Raw genomic sequence first — 22,652 nt, forward strand, 5'->3', positions numbered from 1 at the left:
AGGCCAGGTTGGACAGAGCCTTTGGTAGCATGGTTTAGCGTGAGGTGTCCCTGGCCATGGCAGGGGGGTTGGAACTGGATGATCTTAAGGTCCTTTCCAACCCTAACTTTTCTATAATTCTATTCTATGATTCTATGTGTGCAAGCATATATTCAGCCACAGTACCACTTCTGTATGATTTCACACATGCTTGAATACTTTTCCAGAAATAGACACGATTAACATTAAGTAAAAATTATTTTACAATTAATAGTTTTGCTGAATTTTCTTTTAACATAAATCTTCTCAAGTAGTCTTTTTTTACATATCAAGGGTAAATCTTTCCTCTTTCACCAAAAATTTAAAATATTTTATATTAAGGTTTTATGCTTAAGAAAAGGTTTGTTTGGTTGGTTTTGGGTTTTGTTTTTTTCTTATATATTTTTCTTACGTATATTTTTCTTACATATATTTTTCTTATATATATTTTTCTTATATATTTTTTTTTCTTATATATTTATTGATACAATAATTTGACTGTAAGGGCTTTTTTTTTTATTTTTGAAATGCCAAAAGGAAATAAATGTAAGTTTGTCCTATAATGCTACAGGTGTCTGGTAATTAATGTATTATCTTAATTAGCATCTTACTTAGTACTTCAGTAATGCAAAAAGCAGCAAACAGCTGAGAAAAACTATACAAAGTCTACAGGCTGGAAAGCTGACATCTCATAGTAGGGAGATTTATATGGTCTATCATAAAAAAGCTAACTTTTCTATGCAGTTATTAATCATCCATGTCTGGTCCTAATGTTTCCACATGGCATCATTGACTATATATGAAAGAAGCTACTCAAAATGAAAAAGCGTTAAGTAGCACTTTTTAAAAAATCAGAATCTGTAAGGAGGACTAGGATAGCTTAAATTAATTTCTTTTCTATCTAACTGGAGAGCTATTTTCTGAAACTCTGTTGTTAAGAAGGGCATATTAGGGTAAGGTCTGACAAGGTGGGTTTTTTTTTGGGATGCTGGTAGTCAGACAGGTGACTTTTCAGGAAGTTATACTTCTTAAGCAATTTATTTGACACTTTACCTTGTTCTGCATATCCTGCTAAAATGGACAGAACTCCAAATAGAAAAGGTGTATCTCACTATGGGATCTAAGAGTATTGAGGAAAACTGGCAAATGTGCCTTCTGGCTTCTCTGAAGGTGGGTAATCAGACATGCTTAAAAGACAAAATATATAAAGCAGTCTCTGAAGACTTTGTCTTAGAGGGAAAAATATTTTAAAGATAGTTTTAACATATACATTCAAATGGAAACGACTTCCAGTTTTTTGTCTACATGTTTTTTTTTTCCCTGAAGACAGGAAACATCAAGGCTTTACATAGTTGTCATTTTATTCATTCCTGAAGTAGTCTCATTGGTATTATTCTCTGAAAAACACTACTTTCAGCATTATTAAAACCAATATCCTTTATTATTTATATAGCATGCTAAATTTTTATCTGTCCAAACTTATGCTCATAATTCCCATTTGCATTATTTTTTCTATATTTTTACATCCATTTGAAGAAAATGGATGTACTGTTTTGCATGACTGTGTGCTGCACGAGATATACTGGACATCTTATTCCTGTTATGTACAATAACTATATATTATGTTTGATAAAAATTAAAAATATCATAGTTAGGTTTTGGTACCCTAGTTTCTGCAATCAATAGTAAGCATTTGGATACCTAATTCTAGAAAAGCAGTTAAGCATAAGAACAACCTTAGCTACGTGATTAATACCAACTTGTTTTTATAACTGATGAAGAGGTGTCTTTGCAGTTCAAATCACTGAGATAAACACCTGTAGGCATTGCTATTTGTGGTAATCTTTAGCAAAGTCATTCTGTGATCTGAAGGTAACCAGGTCCAGCACTCTTAGAACAAATGCAAATTTTTTTATATTGTGGTTCCAAAATGCGTTCTGTAACTATTAGCCAAATAGTGCACCCCCCAAAACCCATTAAGTATTTATAATAAAAAATCCTAGTTACCAGTTTGTTTTACTTATGGGAAGATCCTCTTTGACCTCAGCTGTGTTAATAGCATGTGTAAGAATATTGGCCATCATTTCTTTTTAATAGAATTATAAAGAATTCTTGAAATACCAGTAGACAAAGCTTAAAAAGTGAGAAATTTCACAAAATACAGAAAAAAGTTGTGGAAACGCATTCCTTCCAAGTCATCAGACTTGGAACTGAGGGTCATCATGCTCAATATCTTGTTATGGGCAGAAAGAGGGACACACCTTACATGTGAAGGCAAGAATTTAGTTAGGCATATTGGCATGTGAACAGCCTAATTGTTAGTCTGCTTACAATAATATATGTTCATAGTCAATATAAACACAGGATAACTTCAAGAATACAATTAAAAATGCTTACACAGAAAAAATTTCCACTTTTCTTTGGAAAAACTCACGCTTCTCACGGTCTGCTGAGTGCTAGTGTTGACAGTCCCCGTCATGGGTAGGAAGGGGTTACTAAAGAAGCGTTTGTCAGAAGGACTGTGATGCTAGTGATGGAGGTTTCCTTCTCCTTTCTTTTGGGAATTCTGTGATGCTGGTAATGTCTTCCTCCACCTCAGTTTTAGTGTTAATTTGTGGTTTTTTTTTATAAAATATAATCTACTGATGTACTTTTTTCTTTCCATTGGTTCCATTGTTCAGATTTTTGTTTACTTTGTTTTCTCTAAAGCTGGTTTCACTGGAATAAAACAAAGTTGGACTCCTCCATTGATCATGACAATTTGTGCTTATATTGTGCAGCCTATGTTCATACTGCCTAAGTAACCTGCCACAGAACTGACTCCTTAGAATGATAGTTCATTCACTCTGTGTTATCACTATAAAATAAAAGTAACTAAAACTGATTAACTAATTAAAACTAATTCAAGGAACATTTACCTACTTGCTTGACAATTGCTATGAGAGCTAAAGAAGCCCAGACAAGTATTTAGCCCCTTCAGGGTCTGGGCAATACAAAGGTTGTAAGCTTGTGGCCTTTAATTTATAACCAGAGCAATGGTGTGTCTTGTCTTTCCGATAGACCTGAAGTAATTTGCTTTTGTTTTTTTTTTTATTTTTTAATTTTTTATGAAAGCATAGACCAAAATGTGTGTGTCAAGTCCATTAAACAAGAGATAAACTGAAGCTGGGGCCATAAGCTGCTAAAACCTGGCAAAGTTGAATTTTTAATAGTGTCTGTTGTTGTTTTATAAAGGAAGAATGTAACAACTGTGAAAACCTTTTATAACACATATGAGATATTCAGCCATAGTTACCTCAAAACTCAGTCTTCTAAAAAGTAATGTACTACTTTTGTTTCCTTGATGACAAGACCAGTGTTTCAGTATAGGATGAATTCTTGGTTTTTCATTTTTATTAGTTGTCTATTCACAGTTTGTCTATTTTATACCTTAAAATGTGGCAAGCACAATCAGCAGCAAGGTGACATTACTAAAGTTATTTCCTTTTTTAAAAAGAGGCAACTTTCATTTCTTTACAGATCCCTTGAAACACTGTTATTAAGCACTGGGAGGTGAAGATACCAAATGAAATAGCAGGAAGTCCTGAAGTCCTTCTGAAGGGTTTAGACAGCAGGAGACCTCATATGGCTACAATCTCCTGCAGTAAAAGCTTTTACTCTCAACAGGTAAGTCAGTCAGCTCAAGTTTTCTTTCAGTGCTAACTAAAATCCTTCATGTGTTATAATATCTTCCCTAAGAAAGAGAAAACCCAAACAGAATTAAATAGAGAAGTTAGTGTAAACAATTGCTTTTAGGGTACAGGAGCAGGAAGAATACTTAAGTTTTGCCTTGCTTTCAAGACAAAACTGCTTTGTATATTTTTTATTTTTGTTATATTCACTCATACCCAGAATTAATGCATGCCATCAATTTTCAATATTGAAGCAATTTCAACATGACAAGAAGCCTACTACTTACAAAGGGCCCAACTAGTTAAGTTTTAGGTGGGCAGAGTACCTAAAATTTGGAAAACTGAAAGAACGCTATGCATATGAAAACCTGAAGCACTGTAGAAATCTCTAGGGAGAGTTAACCATTATGGATCGAATACACAACAACAACCCTACTGAGTAGAGTGCTTCTTGGAATACCGAATCAGAAATGCTGAACATTGTCTTAAAAATTTCCTTTCTTAGGAAACAGGTTTCAGTCTATGTCTCACAAAGCCTAACTTTGTAGCTGGAGGACATCAGTTATTGTTTCAAAGTCTAAATTCACTCACTGCGTTCATGTTCTGATCAGTAGGGAATCTTTAATTCAACTGGTGATCCAATTTCAAGAGGGTGGTAAAACAGCCCCTCACAATAGCTTATCACCCAAGAATTAGGATGTTTTGGGGGATGTATGAGTGATCTGAGTCCTTTCAGAAGGGTAGAACTGAACTGAAGGCCTGCACATTTTTGGTAAAATACTGTAATTGGCTTCTTGACTGGAAGGATGACTCTTATCACCATCTCCTGCTGTTTTTCTAACTGAAGCTATTAGGTCAGAATTATTAGATTTATTTATTATAGCATGTCCTACAGGTAAACAGTATGTGTACCGACTGTTTCTAGCTGTTTGGTGGATATGTGAGAACTCCTGGTAGAGAAGCAAGATAAGCACCAAGGATTGATTGCTTTATTAAAGGATGAAGACTTTGATATTGCTTGTTTGAGATGCAAATATACACTCAAGTAAATATTTCTAAGATTAACTGTTTAGGCACCTTGGTTCTGCCTCTGCACATTTCAGGTACTGAAATCTATATATTGGTTGGCCTTAAGTGCACACTGAAACATTTGCTGTTGCAAATGAAGACTAAGGTGAAATACATTACAGAATGCATAAAAGTGAAAACAAAGTTGTTTTCATGTGCGAAAGACTTGACAAAATAGTTTTCAGTAAACATTCAGGCACATAAGAATGGTCAAATGGTATTGAATCATTAGAAGTGAAAGTGCAAAGTGAGTTATGCATAGATTTTTTGACACTACACATGCTGAGATATCAAAAAGCATTTTTTGTTTATTTTAAATGACATCATGAATCCAAAAAAATTGCGAAGCAATGTGATTGCTAAAATGATATTTTGGAAAACGTAAGTTTCTAAAACTATTTTTAATATCCTCTTTTTCCAAAGAATGTTAAATTACCAAATTATTAACAGTAATTATTACCTACATGGCATTCTTGTCAGAAGAGCTAGAAGATGAACTAGTTACAAGATGATCCTTTCTCCATGAATTTGCATGCCAGATGCTTGTTTAAAATACTGTGTAGTACAAGAAAGTTTTAGTACCCAGTAAAATTCATTATATTGTACTTTTTTTTTTAATTTTTTTTTTTTTTTTTAGTTTTTACTATACATTAACCTTGATGAAAATTAGTAACAATTCTATTTTAGCTTCTTTTTTATTTTATGTTCTTTTTTATTCAAAGGGCAATTTTTTCATTTTGCTTCTACTTTCTGAAGGGAAAGAAGCTCTGCACTAACATAGTTTTATGACTGGCCTTGGGGCTGCATAGTTTCTTTCAGTAAATTAAAATAACAATTAGAGTTAGAGACATTAATAGGAACACCCTTTTGCTAGTTAGTTCTACAACCCAGATGGTATGATTAATTATAAAGTTGCTGTAGAGGGACACTTCATTAGGGACTGTAGTGATAGGACAAGGCGTAATGGGTTAAAACTTAAACAGGGGAAGTTCTTTACTGTAAGGATGGTGAGGCACTGGAATGGGTTGCCAGGGAAGCTGTGAATGCTCCATCCCTGGCAGTGTTCAAGGCCAGTTTGAACCGAGCCTTTGGTGCCATGGTTTAGTGTGAGGTGTCCCTGCCCATGGCAGGGGGGTTGGAACTGAATGATCTTAAGTTCCTTTCCAACCATAGCTATTCTATGATTCTATGATTAAATATTGCAGCTTCAAATTATTGTACTGATTGTTCCCTATCTACAAGAATTTTTAGAGTAACTTGGTACAAAACTCCATTTGCATGGTGGTTTCCACTTTGCTTGCCTAAAACTGGCATACTACTATATTCACTATATGATTTGATGTAAAATAAGAAAGATGACTATGCATATGTTATATGCAGGTTATTATATATGTTTTCAGATTATGTGTAACACTGTATGTTGACCTGTCTGAACATGGCTGCAACTTAAATGTTGAGTATGAATAACAATATGTTCCACTGGGTGAGTTGCGATAGCTTTGGTTTGTCTGTCATCCATTGACTTCTGCAGGACTTGGTTATGTTTAAGCCAGCTATGGTATTTTCAACTACTTGCATGTTTTCAACAGACAAAAAGAATATATTTCTTAATGTAAAATCTTAGGTTAGGAACAGTTTATTTAAGAAAAAGATGTCTCTTTATTCTTCCTTGTGATCCTCAGTTTCAGAAGGATCGGAATAATTTAACACTATCTATGTGATGTTGTTTATTATTGTGACTGCATTCAGCACTGTATCATATGAGCGTCTGTGGGGAAGAGCAGAATAGAGGAATCTGAAGATCTTGTCATTACTCTGCTAACTTCTATATCTTGGTAATTTCCCTTACAAAAATCATTTGTCAGTATAGCTGAGATATGGCTATCTTCTGTACCTCCAGGTTACTTTTTCATGGTACTGCCAAAATTTTGAGCTCTAACTGCATTTACTCTTGAGAGAGACTTCTAAGCAAAAGTTTAAAGCATCCTCATTTGTTAGGATAGATCTACTAGTAGTATTAAATCTTGGTTTAGCCCTGCTTTCCTAAAATTCACTAAATGTGCTTGGTTTAGTGTGCCCCATTAAAATCATGTCTCATACTGGCATGTTATTAGAATCTGGGTATTATTATTCCCAGTTTTCTCCAGCTTTACTGATACTCAATGTATAGCCAATGCACTGTTGTGTGTCTGCACTTCAGAAATCCAGAAGGGCTATCACATTTTTCCTTCAAAGTTTGGGAAAGCTTTTATTCCTCTGACAATATGTAGGTGTTGGGTTGTTATTGGTCTTTTAAATTCTGTTAGTACTTAAGAGACACCTCAAGTCTGGGTCTCTGTCAATCTTCTATCTCCGGAAATAGATTTAGAAGCTTTCCACAAATAACCTTGTGTCCCTTAATGTTAGGTCTAATATTTTTTCTTCAACTAACTGACTTCTGTGTTCTTTTAGTGCTTCATGGAAAAGCTGACTTAATTCTGGTAGATCAGAAAATCTTGACCATTGAGGCTGAGCTCTTCTTTGTTTCTACTGGCACCACAGCAGAAAAAAAAAGGGTGAATTATGAATTTTCCTTGGGTATAAACATAGAGTCATTAAAGTAATGCCAACATCCAGGTAACTAAGAACTAGTTTATGCCTTTGAAATAGAATATTGTTTTCATTAAAAAATAAACTACACACACTCTTAAATTTATTCTGCTCAAATTCCCTCTTGCTTTCCAAGAATGTACTCTGATTTACAGCCACAATCTCACAAACACCTCTGCCAACAAAAGCAGAAAATTTTTAAAACTTTGATCTTGGAGCACTGCACGTCTCACAGTGGCTTCACCCAGATGTGATTGTAGTAGTTTCTTCTTTTAAAAAAAAAAAAAAGATAAAAAAACAGTGGTAAATGGTGTTGCTGTTATGCTAAAATAGTGTTGGTGGCAGTCTTTTTTGAGCAACACCCATTTAGATTATCTTAAATGTAAAGGATTTTCATAAAGGATTCCCATCCCTTTCCTTGATCTATTTTTAAACAAGAAACAAAGTTAACCATCACGCTTACTTTAAATTTTATAATCAGAGAAATATATTATTAGGTGGTCCTAAGGTTCATGTTTGCTATATTTCTGCATTAGACGGAATTCCTAACATATCTAGTAAAATGATTTATAGTGAAATAGAGAACTATTTATTCATTCAAATAGGCAGATACAATTTTCTTTAATTCCATGCTTAAAAAAAAAAAAAAGATCAGAGCAAGCTAGTATTAGCTACTTGAATGTTTTTGACTTATATCAAAGTAATACCAAGGACAAAATGGTTTTCCTGTTCTCTGATACTGTGCAACCTTGAAGATGTCAATAACCTTACCCATTCCAGTGCAAATTTCTTGTGGTCTGTAGGCACAAAAGTCTTCCTTTTTGAACAGATAAAGCAATACTGGGCAGGGAGGAGAAGGGTTATCCTAGATTAATAAGAGTGTATCTAAACAACTGTCAGCTCCTGTTCACAGTGAGGATGACATGGTTACACATGTCTTAATACACTATGGGGGCAGTGTAAGCCTATGGCTCTCCAGGCTGGCAAACTGTATGGCCTTGAGAGTTTAACAACTGCACAAGGGACTCAGTCTTACATCAGCTCTCCACAGACAGCTGTGCCGAATAGCTCTCTGGTTTTCCATATGGAGATGCTACTTATATTGTGAGATCACAAAGATCTCATATACTTAGCTTTCTTATAACCTAAACTTAGAAGATGTGTGAAATCTGTGGCCTTCAACCCTTTCTCAGGTGTTTGTATGATTTTAATTTAGTGCCAGTTTATACAAACACAATCATTAACCTACATGAACATTCATGGTGTGTTTACCAGTGCTTTTAAGTTCAAAAATTGACAATATAGCAAAGGAGTAGTTTTTCTGAGAACAATTGAAAAGAGTATCACACCTGCCAAGAAGGATATGCTGCCACCTGACTTTTCAGCAGTTTAGCTGAAATCTCTTGCTTATTCTGTAGGAGTTCTGCACTATAGGCTGCTGCAAAAGACCACTGTTGAGGTATAAGATGATATTGCAGAGAGAAATGCAGAGGCTGGATAAACTCTATGTGAGAGAGAACGGAATGATCTGGGAATTAAAGCAAAGAAGAAAAGGGGGAGGCATAATGCACTAATTAGCCTTGTCCTGCTTCTACCAAGCTGTTCTCTCATCTGAGCCATCTGCTGAATAATTTTAATCACCTCCTTGTTACTGGACTGAGTTCGGAAAAAATAAACCAGTTCTTAGTAATTTTCATTCCTGTTGGTTTGTCTCATTTGCAGCATATCAGAGTGCTACTGAAGCTCATTATCCAGCTAAGTTTAAGCTGAATTTGTACAGTTATTATAGTTTTTTACTCTGTTGTTTGCATGGATGTATTAGCTCTGCTGTGTTCCAAATAGTCTCCCATATAGATCAATTTTGAATTTGTATAATAAACTTGTTGGTCCTTCAGGAATTTTTATCCTTCAACAGTTGTCATCCTGCATACCACCACCAAGGGATTTCTTTTTGATCTAGAGCTGTGCTTTGATCAGAATCCAATTCTGAATTTAAAAATGTCCAGACTGTACTATACCACTTTAAAAACTGCTAAAGAGGTTAATCACTTGAAATATTAAAAGTGTACATATCTGGTTTGAATTTGTGATACTTAATACTTCTAGAAGTTGTTTCACCTTTGATGGCTAGACTAAGAAGTCTCCATTATTAATTTTCTATTTTCTAGAAACGGATTAACACTATACTGCCTAGTTAAGGGATCAAGATATTGCCAAACTCATCCAAGTAGTAACCACCTTTTATATATTTGATGTCTGGACCTAGAATATCATCCATGCTAGTAGGGGAACCTACCTGAAGCTCAGCAGTCGTTCGCAATCCCTCCAGTAGACTTGGAGTTTCTTTACTCTGCCCATTGCTGAAGCACAGTGGCCTTCTTCCTCCTTTCCTTTGGGACCCAGGGCTCTAAATTTCTTCTAGATGCAATGACAGTTTTTTCAATGAGAAGACAAGAGGTTACTTTCCCTTTTCAGAATCTGTATGGACTATCTAAATCTCAACTGTGGACCACAGTCTGTCAAGCTTTCCAAGTGAAGGCATTGTAGACCAAAAAGATACGTATATACTCTGTCTGCTCTTCTCTTTCTCTCACAGTAGATCTACATACATTTTCAGTGCATTGTGAAAGTTCCAAAGAGGAGGAAGCTCCTACTCCTGCAAAATTTATAGTCTTGTAACTAAAGAAATTGTCATTGAAATTGAAGATTATCATTTATGCCTCTGACGCACTTTTCCCCTTTTTATTTCTTTCAATTTGTTGTTATTTCTTACTTTTAAATATGGGAATTTGCAGATTCCATGCTTTTGGCATTCAGAAGTTGATTTGTTAGCATGGCTACCTGCAGCTTGTGACCTGGCAGCATTGCTGCAGCTGTAATTTCTTGCTAGCCTATTATTTTATCAACAACAAATAACAGCAAGATGGGAAAAAAAATAAAAAAAGGTGAGAGTCAAATACTTTGGGTTTACAAATTTTACAGAAGAAAACAGCAAACATTCTAGCTTTTCTCAGGAATTCAGTTATTCTTCTAGTCTTTCAGTAGCAAGAACTCTTAGCCTGAGAGATAAATATGTTTATTATGCCATATGGATTTGCCTTTTTTTTCTACATCCTTGTGAGGAACTGGAAGTCTTTGAATTTCTAATATTCTCTTGTATCCTGTGGATCTATGCCCTGTGTATCATAAAAGAATCATAGAATAGGTAGGGCTGGAAAGGACCTCAAGATCATGTAGTTCCAACCCCCCGGCCATGGGCAGGGACACCTCACAGTAAACCATGTTGCCCAAGACTGTCCTGCCTGGCCTTTAACACTGCCAAGGGTTGAGCATTCACAATTTCCTTGGGCAACCTGTGCCAGTGCCTCTCCACCCTCACAGGGAAGAACTCCTTCCTTATATTTAACTTGAACTTCCCCTGTTTCAGTTTCAGAACCCATCACCCCTTGTCCTGTCACTACAGTCCCTAATGAAGAGTCCCTCCCCAGCATCCCTATAGGCCCCCTTCAGATACTGGAAGTTGCTCTGAGGTCTCCATGCAGCCTTCTCTTCTCCAGGCGGAACAGCCCCAGCTTTCTCAGCCTATCTTCATATGGGAGGTGCTCCAGCCCCTGATCATCCTCGTGGCCTCCCCTGGACTTGCTCCAACAGCTCCATCTCCTTCTTATGTTGGGGACACCAGAACTGCACACAGTGCTGCAAGTGGGGTCTCATGACAGCAGAGTAGAGGGGCAGGATCACCTCCTTCGACCTGCTGGTGAGGCACTTTTCAGTTCAGCACACTAGAAGACTTTTTTTTCCTATAATCTTCCTCATAAATATTTTAATTTGTTAATGTTCATAATATTCAGAAGTGCCAATAACATCACTGATCTTTCTTCACCTCTTCAGCTACTGGTTATATCTGATTCCATTTATATGTTATTTTGCTTTTATAAAAATGAGGCTTAACATTTCTTAGTAGGCTGTTAGGTGGTATTTATCTACAAAAATGTGAATATGAATATGAATTTGAATATCCTGTTTCTATGTGCTTTCTTTATGGGTGACCTTGGGCATGCTGCTGTATGTTGTCCCTATGTCATTGGTTCAGCAGTAGAAGTCATTTTTTCTCCTTCTTAGTAGCTGGTGCAGTGCTGTGTTTTTGACTTTCAGCCTGGGAACAGCGCTGATAACACTGATGTTTTTCGTTGCTGCTTGGTAATGTTTACTCTGACCAAGGACTTTCTGAGCCTCATGCTCTGCCAGGGAGGAGGGGAAGCCGGGAGGAAGCAGAGACAGGACACCTGACCCACACTAACCAAAGAGGTATTCCATAGAACAACATGTTATGCCCAGGATATAAACTGGGGGCAGTTACACGGAAGAGTTAGATCACTGCTCAGGTCGGGCTGGGTATTGGTCGGCAAGTGGTGAGCGGTTGTATCCTCTTCCCTTGTTATTTCCCTTATCATTATTTTTATTGGTGGTATCAGTAGTGGTTTTGTGTTATACCTTAGTTACTGGACTGTTTTTATTTCAACCTGTGGGAGTTAGATTCTTTGGATTCTCATCCCCATCGCTCTGGGAGAGGGGGAAAGGAAAGCAGAGGAGTGAGAGAGGGACTGCGTGGCTGACTGAGTTTAAACCATGACTGACATTCCCTTTGAATGCTTCTGTGACAATAGACCTATCTTCATTGAAGTCATTAAGTTGTATGAATTTGTAGTAGGTCTGGAAACAGGTTTTGTTGCTTTGTAGTTTCGCAGTCATATGCCTTTCCTTGGAAAGTATTTGGGGAAGTGTGCAAGTAACTAAAGTTACATAAACAGTGACAGTAAAAGACTAAATTCTGGCACTGTACACTGAAATATGCATGTATCAAGTTTTACATATAATGCATGGAATTATCAAGCATAGGCATGTATAAACGTTTGAATGAATACAAAAAGCAAAACCTCAGGGCCCAAAATATTTAAATCGACTTGTATAAAAGGCTGTGGATTTCTTAAATTCCTATATAAAGAATATAAGGGATTATTAGCTAGACAACTGTACGGTCAAGCTGGTTTCTATTTGCAGGAAAAGAGTTCTCAGAGAGTAGGCCAAACATCTCTGTGTTGTTTTTGGTTTTTAAACAAGATACTTGATCTTTTTCCCATGACATTTTCTAAGATAAATTCATATTTTGTGAAATGTCTTTTATCATTTAATCTCTCTAGCATTTTCATGATTTTACTTTATTGCCTTTTGGGAAGCTTTACATAGGAGTACTTCACAATCTAAATGGATTTTTTTGCTTTGTGTTGAAATATAAGTTATGGTACTTTTTAGTAGTCTGGCATTTAATACTGTTGTTTTCCCCACAGACTAAGGTAACAGGTTTCTAGTTTTTAAGGCTGATACATATTTTATAGGGAGGAGCATGCTCCAGATAACATTACTTATACGGCTCATGCTCAAAAGAATTGACATTATATCTTCCAATAAATTACACTGTGTTGCTTAGAATTTGCTGCTGGGAAATTTTTGACCATTTTATACTAGGATGAATTGTGTTATATAACTTATTAAATGATGACGTGGGCAATATGATGCAACTATAAAATGTGACAAGGAGTTGGTGTTTTCAAGGTAAATACCTAAACTGTGGATTAGGTGGGACGAGGGGAGTCCTTGGCCATTTCATAGAATAGAATAGAACCATAGAATCATAGACTAGTTTGAGTTGGAAGTGTCCTTCAAAGGTCCCTGCTCATTGCACTAGATGACACCTTCAAATATACATATATATTTGAAGGTGTCTCTAGTGCAACCTATTTATTGTTTGTATTATGAAGTAACGGTATTATGTATTCACTAGTTTTAAAAAACAGGTGCTATAAACCCACTAAAGCTATTCCAGAAAGAAATAGGCATAATGCTTTTACATATATACATATATATGCATACATATATGTATAAATGTGTATATGTATATATGTGTGTATATGTATGTAAATATATATATGTATATGTATATATATGTATGTATATGTAAAAGCATTATGCCTATTTCTTTCTGGAATAGTTTTAGTGTGTTTATAGCACCTGTTTTTTAAAACTAGTGAATACATATGTCCTGGGTTCAGCAGTAGCAGTCATTTTTCCCCTTCTTGGTAGCTGGTGCAGTGCAGTGTTTTGACTTTCAGCTTGGGAACAGAGCTGATAGTGATGTTTTGGTTTGGCCAAGGACTTTGGCCTCCCTCATGCTCTGCCAGGGAGGAGGGGAAGCCAGGAGGAAGCAGAGACAGGACACCTGACCCAAACTGACCAAAGAGGTATTCCATACCACAGCACGTCATGCCCAGGATGTAACTGGGAGTTAGCCGGAAGGGCTGGGAGACTGCAGGGTTGGAGGAGGTATCGGTCAGAGCTTGGTCGGGCTGGGGGGGCAAGTTATCGGTCGGCTGGTGGTGAGATGATGTATTCTCTTCCCTTGTTATTTCCTTTATCATTATTATCATTGGTGGTAGCAGTAGTGATTTGTGTTATACCTTAGTTACTAAACTGTTCTTATCTCAACCTGTGGGAGTTGCATTCTTTTCGATTCTCCTCTCCATCCCTCCGAGAGCAGGGGGAGGGCAAGAAGGGGGGGAAGTGAGCGAACGAATTACCTGACTGGGTTTAAACCGCGACAGTTCTTTTTGGCGCCCAACGTGGGGCACGAAGGGTTGAGATAACGACAGATCTGACCAGATTAATAGTCACTCATCACAATGACGATTTATTGGCTCTCAGAGTTGTTCTTGTTGATCTCACAGCTTCAGAATGTTGTAACTTACGTAGAGCCGGTATTTGCTGTGTTAATCAAGTGTGGGGCTTGGGCTAAGGTTCTTATCTCACTGTGCTTTATGGCAATGGCTTGTAACACGGGCGGGCTCCAGCAGCAGGGCGGGACGGACGTGGCCATGGACTTGTACCTGCCCGTCCGGCTGCTCTTCACCGCCCTGGCCCTCACCCTCGCCTCCATCTTCGTGAGGCTGCGGGGAGCCGAGTGGGAGCGGCCCCGGGAGCCGGCGGCAACCGAAGCGGCCCGGGAGAGCGGCCCCGGGGAGCAAGCGGCGGCGGGAGCGGGGCCGGAGGCCGCGAGGGGACGGCTGCCGGTGGAGGAGGTCGGGGCGGTCGAGGAGGGGAAGGAAGCGGCTGCAGAGCAGCGGGAGAACGTGGCGGAGGAGCCGAGCCCCGCGGCCGAGCCGAGCCCCGCGACAGCCGAGAGCATGCCCCGGAAGCCGCCCGCCGAGCCCCAGGAGGATGCAGGAGACCACGCAGCATTTCCCAGCAAGGCAGAGGAGGAAGAGCTGGACTCAGGAAAAGAGAAGCTGGCGGTGGGAGAGCCGGCAAGCACAGCAGCTACACCAGCCCCAGTGACAAGTACAGCAGCATCGTGTGAGAGTTCTGAAGGTTTTGAATGGCCTTTGGGTATCCTTGGGACCTGCCTGCTGATTGTGATGGGGATCAGCATGTTGGCACACACACAGGCTGTGTTCTACCCACAACCATTTTGTCTGATCTCAAAAGTTAAGCAGAGTCAGGTTTGGGTCTTGTCTGGGGTTAGACAAGGATATAGCGTGACCAAGAGGTTTTCTCCAAGGCTGGACAGTCATGAGTGGCAGGGTGTGTGGGATAGTATGGGCAAGTATCTAGTCCACTGGGCCCCTCCAGTGCTTTGGAAGCGTCGGAGATGGAAGGCAGCTGTATGGAGTCTCCAGCAACAAGCTGCACAAACTGCTGAAGGGGACAGTGAATTATTTTGAGCCTGGTGGGCCCAATGCACTTCAGGCCATCAGAGCAGAGATGCAACACAGAGATGGACTCATGATCGAGGGGTGGACTTAGCAATGGACACTATTGCCCAGGTTATTCACGAGTGTGAACACTGCACACAGTCTCTCCTGCTCTGGAAGACTGTTACAAGAGATGGAGCCTGACATGGACCAGATGGACACAGCAGCTTTATAGGGACTGGTCCATGCACTAAGTTAAGAGTGCACTGAGATAAGAGTGATGGTATATTGAAAATGTGGGATCTGAACATGACGTGAATGGTATGGAATAAGGGGTGGATAATGTCCTGGGTTCAGCAGTAGCAGTCATTTTTCCCCTTCTTGGTAGCTGGTGCAGTGCAGTGTTTTGACTTTCAGCTTGGGAACAGAGCTGATAGTGATGTTTTGGTTTGGCCAAGGACTTTGGCCTCCCTCATGCTCTGCCAGGGAGGAGGGGAAGCCAGGAGGAAGCAGAGACAGGACACCTGACCCAAACTGACCAAAGAGGTATTCCATACCACAGCACGTCATGCCCAGGATGTAACTGGGAGTTAGCCGGAAGGGCTGGGAGACTGCAGGGTTGGAGGAGGTATCGGTCAGAGCTTGGTCGGGCTGGGGGGGCGAGTTATCGGTCGGCTGGTGGTGAGATGATGTATTCTCTTCCCTTGTTATTTCCTTTATCATTATTATCATTGGTGGTAGCAGTAGTGATTTGTGTTATACCTTAGTTACTAAACTGTTCTTATCTCAACCCGTGGGAGTTGCATTCTTTTCGATTCTCCTCTCCATCCCTCTGAGAGCAGGGGGAGGGCAAGAAGGGGGGGAAGTGAGTGAACGAGTTACCTGACTGGGTTTAAACCACGACAACATAATACCGTTACTTCATAATACAAACAATAAATTGGACCTCATGTATGGATATGTGGGGTTGCTGAACCCACATATCAATGCTATACAAAGCTTTCTACTGTTCTTCAGATATAGGGAAGAGTCTGCAGTGTGTACTTCAGAGTGCAGTGTGGATGCTACATTGCAATAAACATTCTTGTTAGAAGACAATGTATTATGGTAATGCAATATATACAGTAGAATATGAATATTTCAAATAAGCTTTTGTCTCTTGCTTTGGATCCTAATAAAACAGAAAACTTTTTTAAATTGTGGCCTAAAGAGTATTTAGCTCTGAGGAACAGTCTGCAGTGTTACAGTAGATACCCCAAAAAAGTCTTTTCTTGATGGCTTATATAAATCACAACACTTTAGAATTAAATACAGATCTCCTATCACAGAACACCAGGTGCACTTTGTAATGAGTCTCGGAGAGGCCATATGTTTCAGCAATTAGATAAGATATTTATATACCCTGTCATCAGAAAGTTTACAAAGCACTTAATTTTTCTTACAATGTTGTCTGTGACCCTAACTTCCTGATTGTTCATGAATAAAAGTCAAATTGAAAATTTAAATAGTAATTCTGATGATTTTCATGTTTCCTTGTCTTTTCATTTAGATGTAATCATGGTAACGACAGACTGAGGGCAAACGAAATTAAACCAGTTGGGTGAATTAGCTCAGCAAGTGACGGTTCACAGGAGTGTCTTTATCTACTCTATCCACATACTGTGTGTGCATAATTGCAGGTAAGTGCACTGGTTACATTTTCTTCAATAGAACAATTATAATAGAAATTATAATTAAAGGTCTGATATTATACTCATGACTACATATTTGGGTCAAAATTGTACATGCACTAGCTTGAGGCCTGTTCTAAAAATGCATTTGATTAAATTTATATTTTATTGTACCCCTTCAGAGGTATGATTATGCAGACAAAATTACTCAGTTAATTTCAAAATGATGCTTATAAAAACTGGCCATTTTTATTAAGTATTTCAGACTTTGAACGCACTGTTTTATATATTGCCAAACTGTTCAAAGGAAAGTTCATATATTCATATATCTGCATATCATTGAACTATGCTTGTAAAATTTTCCCAAAATTATATATATATACTTATCAGAACATGAATTTGAGGTATTTAAGACCTTGTGAAAAGCCATAGCAGAATCAAGCATCTAATTACCATGTGTGAGAACAACAGTCTCTTGTAAATGTCTCAATGCTGTTATTCACTGTGAGAATGAAAACATTTATTAGTCTGTGTAAAATACTGTATCTGTTTTCATGATAGCTAACAACATAAAATCTTATCTGTCACTGCTGAAACTACAAATTGGGAGGGAGGGCTAACACTTTTGCAAAATACCTTAATTGAGATCATCTCTGGCTAAGTATAGCATAGAATGTGAAAGTTACTCAGCAGGCTCTATAAAGGTGCGTTTTATGATAGTTTAATATAGCTCCTAAAAGTGCAGATTTTGAAGAGTGTTTTACTTACAGAGGTAAAATACGTATGAGGATTTGGTATACAATGTGGCTAGCTACTTCACTAGTTTTCTGCTAAAACATGTTAGGCCTTTGAATCTATAGAAGAAAACATGAAAAGAAGGTCTTCCAGAGTAAGAATATAGTAGATTACATTTTCAGTGTGATCTATCAGCTTACAGTCGCAATGCTCAAGTCTTGATCTTTGAGTGCATAGCAAGCACCTAAGGCATTTCTGGAAGTGCAAGGTACGTTCACCGTTTTGTGTTTTTTTTTTTTACGTATAAATGCATTTCTTCTTCATAGAAGACACCAACAGAGTTTAGAATAGCTAGCAACAAATTTGAAAGGTTCCAAAATCAAGTGATAATAAATTTAATGAATAATGCTCTTGATGTTTGAAACCAATAAGCTGTTTCTACATTTCTGAGATGCAATATAATAAAACAAATGTATTGACCTTAAGATCATAGTTGTCCCAGTATCCAGGTCTTGACCTGAACTGATATTAGATCAGCTAAAGAATGATTTGTACTTTTGTATATTCTAATATTTTTGTGAAAGCTGTTACTTCTGTTCAAAAAATTATTATATCCACTTACTGCAAACAAAGGATATGCTGGCACAGGAGTTTCAGGGTGGATCATGTTTTATCTTTTCAAAAGTTTTCTGTTCAGGGATTTAGCAAAGTCTTGATTTAGGGTGTCTTTCAACCTATGTCATAAGAAAGAAATCTGCAGAACATACTGGAAGAATACTGGAGTTTACTTAAAAATGGAATTTGCTGCATTTAAAAAAATCTAAAACATAAACCTACATAGGATTCAAGCCTGAAAGTATAGACTCAATTCCTGACAAGCCTGATTATCCCTAAGCTTGGTAGATTCAGTTACTAGTTTCTGTTAATTCTGTGTCTCTTCTGTGTATGAGAAACTCGGTAGAATCCCAGCTGAAAAAAAATGAAGACTCTTTAAGCTGAATCTTTGCAATACACCTGCATTATGAGTTGCTGTTTTCCTATATTCTCTTTGTGAATATCTAACAAGTTGTCCTGGGCTCAGTAATGTTTAGTCTGACCAAGGACTTTGTGAGTCTCATGCTCTGCCAGGGAGGAGGGGAAGCCGGGAGGAAGCAGAGACAGGACACCTGACTCAAACTGACCAAAGGGGTATTCCATACCACAGCACGTCATGGCCAGGCTGTAAAACTGGGGGCAGTTACCCGGAAGGGTTAGATCACTGCTCGGTCAGGCTGCGTATCCGTCGGTGGGTGGTGAGCAGTTGTATTCTCTTCCCGTGTTATTTCCCTTTTCATTATTATTATTGGTGATCGCAGCAGTGATTTATGTTATACCTTAGTTACTGGACTGTTCTTATCTCTACCAGTGGGAGTTATATTCTTCTGATTCTCCTCCCCATCCCTCCAGGAGTGGGGGGAGGAAGGGAGGGGAGTGAGCGAGGGCTGTGTGCCTGAATTGACAGACTGGACTTAAGCCACGACAGTGCCCAATGTGGGGCATGAAGTATTGAGATAATGACAGATCTGACTGGAGTGTGTCTAATCATATTTGCGATAAGCAATTATTGTTTTGGATTAATAGTCACTCGTCACAATGCTGATTTATTGGCTCTCAAAGTTGTTGTTCTTGATCTCACAGTTTCAGCATGTCGTACCTTACTTACAGCCAGTATTTGCTGTGTTAGTGTTTATAGGCTGAGGGCCTTGGGCTAAGGTTCTTATTTCATTGTACTTTATGGTAATGACTTGTAATTCAATAGACTCGTTGATCATGAAGCTGATCTGGCTTGCGTTCCCAGTGTGGTCACCACCTCTATACTTTGGGAGGTGTATAATAGATGTGTATTGCAATTACACATCTTTTTTCCCCTCCTCGTGTGGTCAGCCTATGAGGGAGGCATTCCCACACATCCCTGCAACAAGTACAGCAGCTACTCAAATTCTGACTCTAGCAGACAGTGCAGCTACTCCAGCTCCAAGCACAGCAGCTACACCAGCCCCAGTGACAGCTGCAGCAGATACTCAGACTCTGACTATAACAGATAATGCAGCTACTCCAACTCCAAACACAGCAGCTACACCAGCCCCAGTGACAAGTACAGCAGCATCAACTGAGAGTTCTGAAGGTTTTGAATGGCCTTTGGGTATCCTTGACACCTGCCTGCTGATTGTAATGGGGATCACCACGTTGGCATACATACAGAGTGTGTTTTGTCCATGACCATTTTGTCTCATCTTAAAAGTTAAGCGGAGTTGGGTTTGGATCTTGTCTAGGGTTAGACGACGATATAGGAGGACCACCAAGAGATTTTCCCCAAGGCTGGACAGGCATGAGTGACAGAGTGTGTGGGACAGTATGGGCGAGCATGTAGTCCACTGGGCCCCTCCAGTGCTTTGGAAGCATCGGAGATGGAAGGCAGCTGTATGGAGTCCCCAGCAACAAGTTGCAGAAACTGCTGAAGGGGATGGTGAATTATTTTGAGCCTGGTGAGCCCATGACACTTCAGATCATGGACTCATGATCGAGGGGTGGATTTAGCAATGGGCACTATTGCCCAGGTGATTCATGAGTATGAACATGGCGCACAGCCTCTCCTGCTCTGAAAGACTGTTACAAGAGGTGGAGCCCGACACCATGGACCAGATGGACTCAGCAGCTCTATCGGGATTAGTCCATGCTCTAAGGAGCTAAGGAGCATCTCTCTCTCTCTGTGGCTGTGTATATATATATGTGTATATATATGAGTTAAGAGTGATAGTATATTGAAAATGTGTGATCTGAGCATGACGTGAATGGTATTGAATAAGGGGTGGATACTGTGCTGGGTTCAGCAGTAGCAGACATTTTTCTCCTTCTTAGTAGCTGGTGCAGGGCTGTGTTTTGACTTTCGGCCTGGGAACAGTGCTGATAACACTGATGTTTTTAGTTGCTGCTCAGTAATGTTTACTCTGACCAAGGACTTTGTGAGTCTCACGCTGTGCCAGGGAGGAGAGGAAGCCGGGAGGAAGCAGAGACAGGACACCTGACCCACACTGACCAAAGTGGTATTTCATAGAACAACATGTTAATGCCCAGGATATAAACTGGGGGCAGTTACACGGAAGGGTTAGATCACTGCTCAGTCAGGCTGGGTATTGGTTGGTGGGTGGTGAATGGTTGTATTCTCTTCCCTTTTTTTTTTTTTTTTCAAGAGCAGTAAAGAAGCTTGAGGGTTTTTGTTTTCTCTTCAGGGATCATTGAAGATAAAACCAGAACAAATTTAGAAGATGAAAACCAATATTGACTATAAGTATATGAGATGTTTTCCAAGTATTCTGTTTATCGTCAGAAGGATTCTCAATGACGTTTTGATATGAGATCCCTAAAATGTTTGAGAAATACCTGTTGTTTTGTTTGGCTTTTTGTTGTGTTTTTTTTTTTTTCTGAGTTTCTTATTCTACAGACCTAACTAGTGTTTTATTTAGTAAGCTTTTTTTCTCAAATTTTAGTGGGGGCAGATAAAATACCGGTATTTCTATAGACAAGGGAGTCCTGGTATTGATTATTTTCTTTTAACTGTTAATAGTAGTTGTAAGAACGATGCAACAGTGTCTATGTTGGGCAATGGCACTTTAATTTTAAGCCTTCTAAAGAAGGTAGGTTTAAATTTAGAAAATGAAGAGAGTTTACCATGCATTAAAGCCTTTCTGTTTGAACAGTATACATAAAAAATCACCAACAAAAGCATGACCTTATGTAAAAATAGCTTTAAAAATTTAGATGTTATCTTTGTATATATATGCCTTTTCATCCTTTCGCAGTACAAGTGGAATTACAATCATAGCACTAACCCACACCATTGTCTGATTACCCAGTGAGTAGATGTTTCTCTAAAAATACACCTTTATCTCTTCACATTCTCAGAGCTAGTATCAACAGCATCCTATAGCTGCATTTTTATTAGTTCACAGTCTCACAAACATTATAGTAACTCAGTAAACAAGGAAGATTGGAAAGTAGTACTAAAGAGTCAATATCTAGAAAAGAACAATTCTGATGACCTAGATTCTGGAGTTACTTATGTAATCCAACTCCTGTTGTTACAGATGGAAGACTATAATATCTATATTCAGAGGTGTGTAGGTGCCTCACTCTCATTGAATTAAAATGAGAATTATGCTCCTAACTACCTTTCTGAATCTGAGATAAAGTGATTTCTGCAGCATTTAGTGTCATCAGTGTGGAATTTCTGTCTGCTTCAATGCAGTTATTTTGCATTTACTCTGTCTCAGTAACAATAAAATCCTGGCCACAGAGCTAATTTGTTGTCTATAAATGTTCAGTGATTTTACACTTTGGAAAGAGAAGTCTTACAAATGAAATCCTGTTGAGAAAGCGTATTTATGATTTGAAGAAAAAAGATTATTCTCCAAGATTCATCCCCATGCCTTTCTTAGATTGCTTGCAGCAATTTCAACCATTACTGCAGAGTCTGACTTAAAATGCAGAGGGAGCAATGTGTCTATATATTAGCAAGGTCTTTCATTAAGTCTTTACTTTTAAAAATAATTGGTTCTTTTAATCTATAATGGAACATGGACTTACAGGCTGTCTGTGATTAAAATTAAACCTTATTTGTCTTTTAATATGGTGCTATGTTCATCTGTAATTGAGTAGGGATTGATGCCAGCCCTATGATGGGCAGTAAGCTTATCCGACATGACGGAGATAGATTTCAGGGAAGACAGACTTTGCTGTTTCTATGTACAAGTGGGATGAGTAGACCATATCAGCAACATTTAATTATTTTGTAGGTAATTATTCATTTGAGAGACACAAGTTTCAGAGCAGTATTGGAATAGAAGGAAGACCATTACAATTACCATTTGGTTAAGTATACTGTTTGCACTGGTAGCTGGAAAATCATAATGAGCTTTTCATTACATTTGAATAAAGGAATGTTTTATTTAATAATAAAGGCTCAGACTAATGTTTAGTATAACAATACTGACTGGAGGAAAATAAAAACCAACAAACAAACAAATAAAAAAAAACAAGATAAACCAAATGATGGATCAGTAGCATGGATTCTTTCAGATTTTATGCTTGTTGTTGGTTTTATTTTTCCCTCTCTTTTA

At 38.4% G+C, this 22,652-nt stretch overlaps 1 long non-coding RNA gene across 1 annotated transcript; it reads left to right on the top strand.

The window, feature by feature from the left end:
• The first annotated feature begins 7,303 nt into the window (after positions 1-7,303).
• Positions 7,304-22,160, top strand: LOC134168998 (uncharacterized). The gene is made up of 3 exons (XR_009966720.1): positions 7,304-7,373; positions 16,641-16,770; positions 20,766-22,160. It is a non-coding gene; the product is annotated as an uncharacterized LOC134168998 (long non-coding RNA).
• Positions 22,161-22,652: the final 492 nt, after the last annotated feature.

Source organism: Pezoporus occidentalis, unplaced genomic scaffold (assembly GCF_034315485.1).
Source record: "Pezoporus occidentalis ecotype Australia unplaced genomic scaffold, CSIRO_AGI_Poc_V1 ctg33, whole genome shotgun sequence".
Taxonomy (NCBI): Eukaryota; Metazoa; Chordata; class Aves; order Psittaciformes; family Psittacidae; genus Pezoporus; species Pezoporus occidentalis.